This window comes from Hemitrygon akajei, chromosome 2, assembly GCF_048418815.1.
Source record: "Hemitrygon akajei chromosome 2, sHemAka1.3, whole genome shotgun sequence".
Lineage (NCBI taxonomy): Eukaryota > Metazoa > Chordata > Chondrichthyes > Myliobatiformes > Dasyatidae > Hemitrygon > Hemitrygon akajei.
Genome location: NC_133125.1, coordinates 101,352,418 through 101,365,265, shown reverse-complemented (window position 1 = coordinate 101,365,265; position 12,848 = coordinate 101,352,418). Strand labels below are relative to the sequence as shown.

The 12,848-nt window shown below is 42.2% G+C and overlaps 1 protein-coding gene across 4 annotated transcripts in view; it reads right to left on the bottom strand.

Annotated features, from left to right (window-relative positions):
- The window catches only part of lypd6 (LY6/PLAUR domain containing 6), a 259,919-nt gene that overhangs the window by 117,725 nt on the left and 129,346 nt on the right, over positions 1–12,848 (bottom strand). The window contains exon 1 of one of the 4 annotated variants that reach the window (XM_073026228.1): positions 7,637–7,776. The exons of 2 other annotated variants lie outside the window; for them this stretch is intronic. The gene's annotated coding sequence lies outside the window, so the exon portion shown is untranslated. Of the gene's footprint in view, positions 1–4,846; positions 4,971–7,636; positions 7,777–12,848 lie in introns of those variants that run through there. One more of the 4 variants, XM_073026216.1, reaches the window with a different exon arrangement.

Sequence of the window (12,848 nt, the reverse complement as noted above, 5' to 3'; positions counted from 1 at the left end):
GAGCCCAAATTAGGTCATCTGCAAATATTTTAACACCGGGTTTCCCACGTCATTCGGTGTGGTAAACAGGTTTAGAGGCGGCACCCATCTGTCCATGCTCCAGGCCAGTAGAAATGGCATTTCTCGGCGGCTGCTCGAGGCCATCCAGTGATCCCTGGCGCGAGGGTGTCACTACGTTTAGGCGACTGATGGCCTCGCATGGGTTCAAGTTCAACAGTGAACCTTACAGGTAATAAGGAAAGGTGCAGCTGACTCATATTGTTTCCTCACAGCCCTGTGGTTGGGAACCACTGAAGTACACTGTGTAGTGTGTGGCGGGGGGGAGCTACACACATGTGCACTGGGCAGAAAGAACGGAACTAAAACCCCGCAACCCAGAAACGATCTCTCAACAGTATTTGTGTATTTATTTATTTCTCCCCCCTCCCGGGGATCTACTGAGAAATCTCAAAGATCGACCAGTCGATCGCAATCGACGGGTTGGCGACCACTACCCAAGGGTTTCAGCCCAAAACATTGACACTACCTCCTCCCATAGATGCTGTCTGGCCTGCTGAGTTCTGCCAGCATTTTGTGTTTTTATTTATTTCCAGCATCTGCAGATTCACTCGTGTTGCCTTTGAATTCATTACAGTGGAGTAATGTGAATTGCAGAGGCACAAGTGAAGAGCTGGCTAAAGCTGATTAGAATGGGCAACGAACAGGGATGACTGCAGAACACCAACAGCTGGAGTTTCTGGGAAGATAGATACATCCCAAAGTAGTATTCTAAAGAGAGGATGTGGTGACCATGGACAACAAGTTAAAGACAGCATATAAACAAAAGAGAGCACAACATTAGCAAAAATTAGTGGGAAGCTAGAGGATTAAGAAGCTTTTAAAAACCAACAGAAAGCAACAAAAAAACAAAAGGGAGACTTGATGAAATATGAAGGCAAGCTAGCCATAAATATCAAAACAGGAAACCAAACATTTTTTCAGATATATAATAAGAGGTAAGAGGGCTTATCAGACCACTGGAAAATGATGCTTGAGAGGTAGTAATGGGGGGGGGGGGGGGAACCATAAAATGGCAGACAAACTCAATACATATTTGTGTCAGTCTTCACAGAGGAAGTCACCAACAGTATGCTAGAAATGACAGTGTGCCAGGGACCAGTAGTTGCTATTACTAAGGAGAAGGTACTCCAGAAGCTAAAAGGTCTGAAGGTAGATAAAGTCAGCTGGACCAGATTGAGTACATACACCCCAGAACTCTGGAAGAGGTAGCTGAAGAGATTGTGGAGGCATTAGTACTGATCTTTCAACAATCAGCAGATTTTGGAATGGCTCCAGAGAACCAGAAAATTACAAATACCACCCCACAAAGAAGGGAAGGAGGCAGAAGAAAGGAAAATATAGGCCAGTTAGCCTGACTTTAGTGGTTGGGATAATGTTGGAGTCCATTATTAAGGATGAGGTTTTGGAATGCTTGGAGATGCATGATAATGTAGGCCAAAGTCAGCATGGTTTCCTCAGGGGAAAACTTCCCTTACAAATCTGGTGGAATTCTTTTGAGGAAATAACAGGCAAGATACACAAAAGTCAGTGGATATTGTTTATTTGGGTTTTCAGAAGGCCTTGAAAAAGGGGCACACATGGGGCTGCTAAATAATATAAGAGCCCATGGAAAGATACTAGCATGTGGATAGAGGATTGGCTACCTGGCAGAAGGCAAAGATTGAGAATAAAAGACAGCCTATCTGGTTGGCTGTTGGTGACTAGTCATGTTCCACAGAAATTTATGGCCAACTTTACAAAGCATATGAATACAGGTGGAGGTGAAGGTAGTTTTGAGGACAGGGAGTCTGCAGAAGTGGCAGACAGAATCTAGTGTAGGGTCCTGCATTTTGGTAGAAGAATAAGGGCGGAGTGCGTTTTCTTTTAAAAATGGTGAGGAAGTCAGAAACCAGAGGTGCAAAGGGATTTTGGTGTCCTCAGGCAGGTTCCCCAAGGCTAAACTTGCAGGCTCAGCAATGGGAAGGAGGGCAAATGCAATGTTAGCGTTCATTGTGAATGATTCATTATTCTGGGAATGAAAGGGTTAAAATATGAGCAGCGTCTGATAGTTCTGTATAGAGCTCAGGAGAATGGGGTGGGTGGGGAGATCTCCACATTGAAACCCATCAATATTGAAAGGCCTAAATAGAGTGGACGGGGAAAGGAGGTTTGCTATTGTTGGGAAATCTCAGACCACTGGAGGAGGAGGAAGGATTTCTTCAGACAAATGGTGAATCTGTGGAATTCATTGCTACAGAGAGCTGTGGAAGCCAAGCATTGGGTATATTTAAAGTGGAGGTTGATAGGTTCTTCATGTCAGGATGTCAAAGGTGACAAGGAGAAGACAGGAGAATGGGGTCGAGAGGGCTAATGGAATGGTGGAGCAGATTTGATGGGCCAAATGGTCTTAGGTTCAGTGGTGGAAAGAGTGAACAGCTTCATGTTCTTGGGTGAGAACATCTTGAAGGATCTACCCTGGCCCAACATAATTGATATAATTATGAAGTCATGCCTGGGGCTCAACTTCATTAGGAGTTTGAGGAGATTTGGTATGTCACCAAAAAGTCTTTCAAATCTCTACAGATGTATGACAGAGAGCATTCTGATTGGTTGTAGTGCAGCCTGGTACAGAGGCTCTAATGTACGGAATTGCAAGAGGACGCACAGGGTTGCAGACTCAGCCAACAATATCATGGGCAAAACATTCCCCACCATCAAGAGGAAGTGAGTACCTCAAGAAGACAGCATCCATCTAAAACCAGGGCTCCCAAGCAGATTCCTCAGACCCCCATGGTGGGGGTCCATGGCATAATAAAAGGCTGGGAACCCCTGATCTACAAGGATACTTGCCTTCTTCTCATTACTACGCTGAGGGAGGTGGTTAAGGAGCCTGAAGATCCACACACTCAGTAATTCTGGAACAACTATTTTTCCTTCAATAGATTTCCAAGTGGTCTGTGAACACTACTTCATAATTCTTTTTCCTTGCCCTATTTACTTTGTAATTTATAGTAATTTTAAGTCCTTACACTGTACTGCTGCCACAAACAAAATATTATGCTAACCTATGGCTGTAGTGTACTATATGGCAAAAAGCTTCCTTTCAACACATTTATTCTCTGTATAAGTATGCCCATGGCAATAAACTTGAAATACTCAAGGAAGGCAGTAATGATGGCACATGCTAACATTCTTAGCTGAAGAAAGAGGGGGGTGGGAGGAAGATGCAGATATAGACCTCAAGCACTGACAAAAGGCCTGTTCTTATACAAAAAAAATCATTCTACTACAAGAGACAGTGCACTTTCAAATGTGACTGCAGGGTCTTCCTCACTGATTCAACATACAACAAGTCTAAAAGATATGCAGGGATTACTTCACCAGCAGATTGCAAATCACCAGCTTTACAATTTATGCAGCATTATCACAGTCCTTCTGACACAAAGCCCAGACTACATACAGACATACAAAGTCAAATGGTCTTTTGGATGCTTACATACCCATAGTAAAACAAAACACTTTTTATTTAAAGCCATAATGTACCAGCCCAACATCTTGGAAAGCCAGAACATTCATTAAACAGTGCTCATTGTGAAAGCACAAAATTCTGACCACAGCAACAGGACTTAACTGGAGAGGTCAGGAACATCTGGGAGTATGCAGATGAATCATTACCCAGATATCATTGACATTTTTATATATAAGCCACCAACACTATTAATTGAAATGTTACAGATGATGCCTTGGACTAATCTATTTAAAAATCGGTTGGCAATAGCGCTGAAGCTGTAGTACTGTCCCTATTGGAGCCTTATCCTACTGTGAAAGCACTACACTGAAATATGCAGTCAATGGCCACTTTATTAGGTACACCAGCCCCTAATGCAAATCTACTCAGCTAAACATACGGTAGCAACACAATGCACGCAGATATAATCAAGAGCTTCATTCGTTATTCAGACGTGACATCAGAATGCGGAAACCGTGAGATCCAAGCCATTTTGACTGTGGAATGATTGTTGGTGCTGGACGATGTGCTTTGAGTATCTCAGAAACGGGTGATCTCCTGGGATTTTCGCACACCACACGGTCTCTAGAGTTGACAGAGGAGAGTGCAAAAAAAACACCAAAACCAACATCCAGTGAACGGCAGATCTGTGAGTAAAAACATCTTGTTAATGAGGGACGTCAGAGGAGAATGGTCAGACTGGTTCAAGCTGACAGGAAGGCGACAGTAACTCAAATAACCCACGCGTTACGGCAGTGCTGTCCAGAAGACCATCTACACGTCGAACCCTGAAGGGGACGGGCCACAAGCATGCGCTGAGTCGCCGCTTACAAGAGGTATCTAATAAAGTGGCCACTGGGAGTACGCAGATCCCACTGGCACCTCTTCATCTATCGCTCCACACCAAGCTTGCATTTAAACAAAACCTTCTGCGAATAAGCAAGGTGGGATGTAACACACCAGCTTTGTGGTGAGCGCGTTTGCAAAAAATGAGAAAATACAAAAAAAGTAAAAATACACACCGGAACAAAATTCATCCCGACTAATTCAATGCTTTCTTGAAACTACCACATCTTCAGTGAGGCAGGCTTTACAAACCAGATTTACAATGTCACACGATACATGTGCTGAAGCCATTCAATAAACTGATAAGTGGCTGACATACCCATAATAAGTAATTTGGCAAAAGAATGACAACTCACGGTGGAGTATTGTCACAGCGTCACCAAAAAACACGAGTAATCGGTCTCACTTAACAAATAGCGTCTGCAAAATAAAGGTAAACCAGTGTTGCCTTACCGCTCAAAAAAAACTTATAACTGGCGAGCTTTTAGTTCACAGATCCGATGATCACAGTTCTTGTTTGTTTTCACATACAGTGTTGCTTGACTCCAGTGGGTTGGCTGTGATTTACTCTTTCAACTCCGACTTTGAAGTGCTGTGTAGCCCGTGCTCAATGTAAGTGCGGTCTTGTTAGCCAGAGTAACCAATCGACATTCCCAGTGGGTGGCTGAGCACAAGAGCTTCCTTCTGATTGGTTACTGATTAACACAGCAGCCCAATCAGCTGCAAAACCGTGCTCACTCCTTGTCTGTCTCCCTTCAAACCCGAGTAAATTCATTTGGCTCTAAATTGTGAATGAAGTCATCTTTCTCTCATGACAAACTATTCCTCTGCGGGCGCTTTAAATGTTGCTAACCAGATATGTGTTTTTGCCTGTGGGATGGTTTTATACATACGCAGCCTTTCCTCTACAGCTACTCGGAGCTCAGTAAACGGCGAGATTCTCTTCAAACGAGATCTGTTAACTTCCCGGCTAATTAACCTCTTAATTCCACAGGACTTTTCATCCAACGTCACACCCATCTACTTAAGTAAATTAGCAGTGCTTTTGTAGTACAGGTCACGGGACTGGAACTGGTGGATGTGTGGTTTTTAACTCCACAGTGAATCTTGACCTCACAGGTACATGTGATAAAGGAGCCTTTATAATACTCGCAGACTCCAAGGAACTGATAACGTACAGTATCAGCCTCCCACAGTAGAACCCAAAATCAGAGATGGCAAAGGTAAAATAATCTTAGAAAGAGAAATTCCTCTGCACAACTGGGCTATTCAAAGTTGGTTTAACCCAGGAGAAATAATACAGTGCACATCTTTGGTTATCTTGGCACTTAATAAGAGATTTTGTTTTTTTTATCCTTTTAGCACCTTCCCTAGTACAAAGCTTCACTAAATGTCAACAGTAATGCGCAGTTCAAAGTAAATTTTATTGTCAAAGCTCGTATGTGTCACCATATACAATGCTGAGATTCATTTTCCTACATGTACACTCAACAATCTATAAAATAATAACCATGACAGAATCAATGAAGACTGCCCAGCCAGGGAGTTCAACCAGAGTGCAGAAGACTAGAAACTGTGCAAGTGTGAAAAGAAAAATAATAAGCAATAACTATTGAGAACATGAGATGAAGAGTTCTTGAAAGTGAGTCCATAGATTGTGAGAACATTTCAGTGATGGGACATGTGAAGTTATCTCCTTTGGTTCGAGAGTCTGATGGTTGAGGGTTAGTAACCTGATGGTGTGAGTCCTGTGACTCCTGTACCTTCTTCCCGATGGCAACAGTAAGAAGAGAGCCTGGCCCAGGTGGTGGGAGTCCCTGATGATAGATGCTGCTTTGCTGTGACAGTGTTTCGTGTGTTCGTGCTCAGTGGTTGAGATGGTTTTACCCGTGATTGGCTGGGCCATATCCTCTGCTTTTTGTAGAATTTTCATTCAAAGGCATTGGTGTTTCCACATCAGTCTGTGACGCAATGAATTTCTGTCTCGCTAGTCTGAAAGAACTCTTATTCACTCATATTTCTTCTACTACACAGCTTCCACTGAAACTCTAAAGACCAACACTCCTAAATGAAATCTGTGACCCCTGGCAACCTTAAAAACAAACCCACACATATGCCATATCTGCTTTGCTCTGGACGAGACTTCTGCTAAAACTGCAGATGTTAGGCCAAGTGCTGCGTCTATGAAAACATGTATTCATCAATAAAGCAGCTTATATCGCAAATGACAAAGTCTTTGGCTGTGCTGTTGTCCCTGTCCTGAGGTTGATGATCACTTTGTTCATGGTATGATTATGAACATCATTAGGCTGAAGTTCAACACTTCAAAGTTTAAAGTAAATATTTTATCAAAATATATGCAGTATATGTCACCATATACTACCCTGACATTCATTTTCTTGCAGATGTTCACAGTAGAACAAAGAAATACAATTGAACCAATGAAAAACTACAGAAAGGCCGATCAGCAACCACTGTGCAAATACAAAATGAATGAATAAATAAAACCGAGAACACAAGTTGTAAATTCCTTGAAAGTGAATATCAGTTGTGAAATCAGTTCAGTGTTGAGGTAAGTAAAGTCATCACCCTGGTTCAGGGGCTTGATGGGTCAATGCTGTTTTGACACCATCAAAACATTTCTAGACCACATTGTTTAAATATATAACTTTTTTTTTTACATATTATCAGTTACCATCCTCAATTAAGTTTAGAGGCATAGGAGTTTACGTGGTTGGGCCAGGGGCTTGTGGTGGGGTGGGGTAGGGGGTAGTGTTTGGACAAAGATGAGGATCATTAACATGGGCTCTATCTGAAGACCTGTGGATTCAGCTCCAGCTCTTCCCTACTCCACAATAAAGTTCTGGGAACTAAAACCTCACCTGCATTGTGCTTCATCATTCCTGAAAAGCCTGAAGCATGCTTAATATCTGCAATCCCCAAGCATGACCAGCTTTTAAACATGACCTAAAGCAGGAGTTGGGCTTATCAATAAAGGAAGACCTTGCATTTATGTGGAGCCTTTAACAACCCTTTCAAGAAACTTTAAAGTGTGTTATAGCCAATAAAGTAGTTTAAGGTCTAATTACTGTAGGAAGCAACACCATCGCTTCTCACACAGCATGATTACCCGTACAACCATACCTAAAGAGTGACAGAATCTCTTTTAAATTACAATAATCAAGATAACATAATTGCTAGCTAGAAGTGAATCCCTTTACATTTCTTCAAAGGATCTTTTACCTGTGCCTGACAGAGTAGATGAACCTTCAGGTTAACACCTCATCAGAGAGAGAGCATTATCATTAGTGCCACAAACTCTCGGGAGAATGCACGGGTTTCTCCCAGATTCCAGGATTAGCAAACCAATCTCAACGGCTGCTCTTTAGCCGTAAAGTCAGTTTCACTGATGGATTCAGCCTGGAAAACATACAGAGCAGACAATTACTAACCATTCATTTGCAGCACAGCAAACTGCACTCTGCATTCCTTCCTGCACGGGACTTGGTGCTTTTCCCATCAATCATACCATGGAGTATCTCTCAGGTAGGCTGTCAACTGAGTCCATCAGTGAGCCTGACCTTATGGCTAAAGAGCATCAGTACCCTGCAATTGAGATTGGTTTGCTAAAGCAGGAATGCTGCAAAATAAACCTGTGATTTGATAATGGTAAGAAATGTCTTCTCTGGGAGTAATAATACGTTGAATTTAAAGAAAGAGCAGAGAGAATCACAAGGGTCGCCCCCTCTCCCCCTCCATTTGAGACATTTATCAGCAGCATTGTAGACAAAGGGCCCAAAGCATTGCAGAGGATCCGTACCACCCATCCCACAGTTTATTTGCCCCACTACCATCAGGAAGGAGGTAAGGAGCACCAGGGCAGTATTGCCAGAGTGGGTTACAGCTTCTTCCCTCAGGCTGTGAGACTAATGAAAGCCCAAGGACTCGTCGCTTGTACAGTGAACTGTCTACTATTTACCTGCACTGTATATTACATTCAATTTGAATTATACTTAATTAATTTATTTATGGTAATTTGTTTTATGTGCTACGTGTGATATATGTTTTGTGGGTGCACCGTGGAGTGGAGGACCATTGTTTCGTTTGGTTGTACACAAATATAGTCTGATGACAATACACTTGAACTTGAGTTTGAGGAACCAAAATAAATTAAACAGGTTCCAATAGAGATCATTGAGCATAACCTTAAGTCTTTCATGGATTATATTGACTCAGACATGGGCAAGACTATTATCGAAAAAAATTGCAGTTTTATAAAAATGTTGGTGAATGTAATAAAACTATTAAGAAATTTAGATCCTCAGGTTCAACAGAATGCATGAAAGTAACACAATTCCCTTGACCAATTTGCAAATCTCAATTTGCAGCACAGTAGCCTACTGGTTAGCAAATTATACCAGAGACCCAGGTTCAATTCCTGTTGCTGTCTGTAAGGAGTTTGTACGTTCTCCCTGTGACAGCATTGGTTTCCTCCAGGTGCTCTGGTTTCCTCCCACAGCCCAAAGACATACCAGTTGGTAGGATAATTTGTCATTGTAAACTGTCCCGTGATTAGGCTGGGGTTAAATCGGGGGTTGCTAGGCAGCACGGCTTGAAGGGCCAGAAGGGCCTGTTCTGCGGTGTGGTTCAATGAATAAATAATACAAAACAGTAATAAAATCACCACGCTGCATATTATATATTTCACCAGAGCATAAGGATCGACACTACACCTAATGCAACCAAAACCAGTTTGGTTCACTGATTTATATGGGAAAGTACCTTCGACATCCTGAGCTGCCAAGGCCTCACATTTCCCTCACCTTCACCAACACCTAAACAAAGACTCTGAAATGAGCCTCAGCACTCTGCTTCTAAACCAAAGTTCGGGCTGCCAAAGAGTTTCAAAGCCTCCATGCGTACGTACAGCTTCTGATATAACTGCAATGAAAGACATTCAATAGTCATTGATCTCACACTGAAGTGCAGACAACCCTATAGCCATGTGCAACCAGAACCACTCCCAAGCCATGTACTGCTCGAGTCAGGTGCCCTTTATCAGAAATCTCAAAACCTCTGAAATCCAACATTTTGAGTGCTGACATGACATCACAAATAGAAAATTCCACAAGGCACTGGGAAGGTTCCCAGGCAATGTGCAAGTCTCTGTGTATCAAAGACAGTTGTCAGAAGTGACATATATATATAAAATATACAGGCAGTCCCCGGGTTATGTACGAGTTCCGTTCCTGAGTCCGTCTTTAAGTCAGATTTGCACGTAAGTCAGAACAAGTACATCCGGTATTATTTAGTGTCAGTTTGTCAAACGTTTGCCTTAGTGTATAGTATGTATTTTACCTTTCTATGCATATAAAACACTTCAGAAACGTATGTATTCTAATAATTAAACCACTGCGTTGCTTAGTAATAATTGTAGCTTTCGTCGGGGCAGGGCGTTTCACATGCTCCATTATTCTCACTTTATCTGTTATCCTTTAAAATTGTTCCGATCGTTGACCAACTGTAGCCTAACGATTTTCCAATAACCAATGGCGTTTCACCTCTTTCTAAACGCTTTATTATTTCCACTTTATTTTCAATCGCGATCGCTTCCCGTCAATGGAACAGAAACACTGCGGGCGGCAGGTCCCAAGCTGCACCATCTCCCAAGGTCCGCTGGGTCCTAAGGACCACCGCACCCCGTCAACGGAACAGAAACACTGCGGGTGGCGGATCCCGGGGTCCACCGGCTCCCAAGGACCACCTCACTAAGACAGGCTAAATGGGACAAGTGGGGGCTGTGCTGAGTTTGGGTATTTGATCCTCCACAATATTCCGCGTGGGAATTTAAACTGGAGTTGGAGTTGGCAGTGTTTTTTTTACAAGGTTGAGTTGCGAGCTCGACATCAACCTGGCACGTATGGTATGGGAGTCACTGGATCAACATCAACCCGGCACGGGAGTGGACTGTCACTGGATCGAACCTCCATTCTCCAGCCCGGTGCTGATCTCACTGCGCCACCAGCCGACCGGAACGGGGGGGTGTCAGGGTGAACCTTAACAAGAAAAATTTAAGCCAAATACAAAGTTAAACACTCAACACAGTGTCAATGGCAATGACTTAAAATGGCGGATGGAGGTCTCCTTCTTCGGTTCGCAAGTACGAGTTGTCTGTAAGTCAGACGTTCGTAACTTGGGGACTGCCTGTAAAATATTTTATATATATGTAGAAGTGTGTGTGCATATAATATAATGTATTATATATGTGTTTGTATGTGTGTGTGTGTGTTTATATATATATTATATATAATGAACAGAAGTTAATGAAAAATAGAAAAAAACTGCATAAAGAAAAAAATGAACATCTCAATCGTGTATTGAAAGAGAGGATTCTTCAGCATTGAACATATGCTCCTTAACGGTATGCAAATCACGGAACTGAAATTTGAAGGTAATTGTGAATATCCAGCAGGGTGGTTGCAGAATTTTAAGAAAAGGCACGGTTTCATATGTTTGAAGATTTGTGGTGATCACAAAGCAGCCAAGAAATTCATTGATGAGCTTGACAAGATTGTCACTGATGAAGATCCAACATGCTGAATGGCTGCCTCAGTACACATGCGTGATGAACAAGAGTTAGACAAAGACTGCTCACCAGTAGCACATAAATTCAGAGTTGGAAATTATGGCGATCCCAAACAGCCATTGACTGTCCACCTGGGTGACCGAGCTGCATGCAGACCAATGGTGAAATGAGTCAAACCAGCTCACTGGAAGATCAGGAACTGGCCTGAAGTTGCCACCTTAGCACTGCAGGACTGCTTCGAAAGTCAATATACTGATGTAATCATGAAGCAGGCACGCCAGTGGTTGAACTTCCTTAGGAGTTTAAGGAGAATTGGTACATTACCAAAAACTAGCAAGCTTCTACAGATTTATGGAGGAGAACATTCTGACTGGATGCATCACTGCCTGGGATGGAGGCTCCAATACAACAGGTTTGCAGGAGGTTGCAGAGGGCTGTAGGTTCAGCCAGCTTCATCAAGGTCACAACCTTCCCCATCGTCGAATACATCTTTAAAAGGTGGCGCCTCAAGAAAGCGTCCTCCAGATTAGGGAGCAGCACTTCACTCGCATTTCACCTTCCCTCGGTTAAGGGTAGGGGTCCATGGCACAAGAAAGGTTGTGAAGCCCTCCTCTATACACTGGTCACTGGAACGGGCTTATTGATCACATAACACAACCGGGCTAAGTTGCTAGGTGGCTCAGCTCAGAAGATTCTATTCCAGAAACTTAAACACAGAAATCCATGCTAAAAATTCTGTTGACTGTTGAGTGAAGATGGTGCTGAAATTAGGTCAAGGCCCTGTCTCACTTTGCAAGTGAATGCTAACTGGACTATTTTGAAGAACAGGAGAATCACCTCTTGCCAGTTTTTCCCTGGAAGAATTTCTCTGAATAGATTTGGTCTCCTATGTATATTTATCTTGCTTTCAACATCACAAAATGAATCATCTACTTGCAATCTCACCAAAACCAAATAATGTGAATGGTGACAATCAGAAGCAGAAAACAGAAAAATATCCTGAGAAAATTCGGGAGGTTTGGCAGCAATCGCAGTGACAGAAATTGTCATCTTTCCATCAGAACTGGAAATGATTACAGATAAATGTACATCTTATAAAAGAGGAAAGAATTTATTCAAGGTGGATAAAGTAGCAGTGTATTAATGTTGTTTGTTTCACTGGGCAGAGCACAACCAAGTATAGTTTTTCTCACATTACAACAAATTTAAAAACCTATAGAAATGGAATGTCAAGATGCTACAGAAATGCAGGAATCTACTTCCTTTTATACTTCAAGGTAAATTTTATCATATATATATCACCATAGATTCAGTTTCCTGTGGGCATACTCAATAAATCTATAGAATGAAAGATCACCCAACTAGGGTGTTCAACAAAAGTGCAGCAGACAACAAACTATGCAAATACAAAATAAATAATAATAATAATAATAATGATAAATATTGTAGCAGTATATCACCTGCTATGTGGGGGTTAGTTTATTTGTCCATCGAAATTCACTGCCATCATTCTGGACGTGGATTCATTCTCGTTCTCTCTCTCCAGGGCACACCTCACACTAAGGTTATGACCACTGCTGAAGAACCATTGGGAAAGTACACTCCAGACTCAGGAGACCCACGTGTCCATGTGGACTTTTAAGTGAGTATCAATTTGTTGAATATTTAGTTCTATAGTTGGTGGTAACTTGCGGGGAACTTACAATGTTTGGTCAAATCTTTTACTGTTTGTAAATAAATGTTTGATGTGCTTATTCGTAGTCAGTGTCTCAGTCACCAAACCTGTGAACCTGCTTCCACAGTACAACACGCCAGAGTGGCAGCAGTATTATTGATGTGTATGATTGTAATAGAACAGGATGAAAAGCT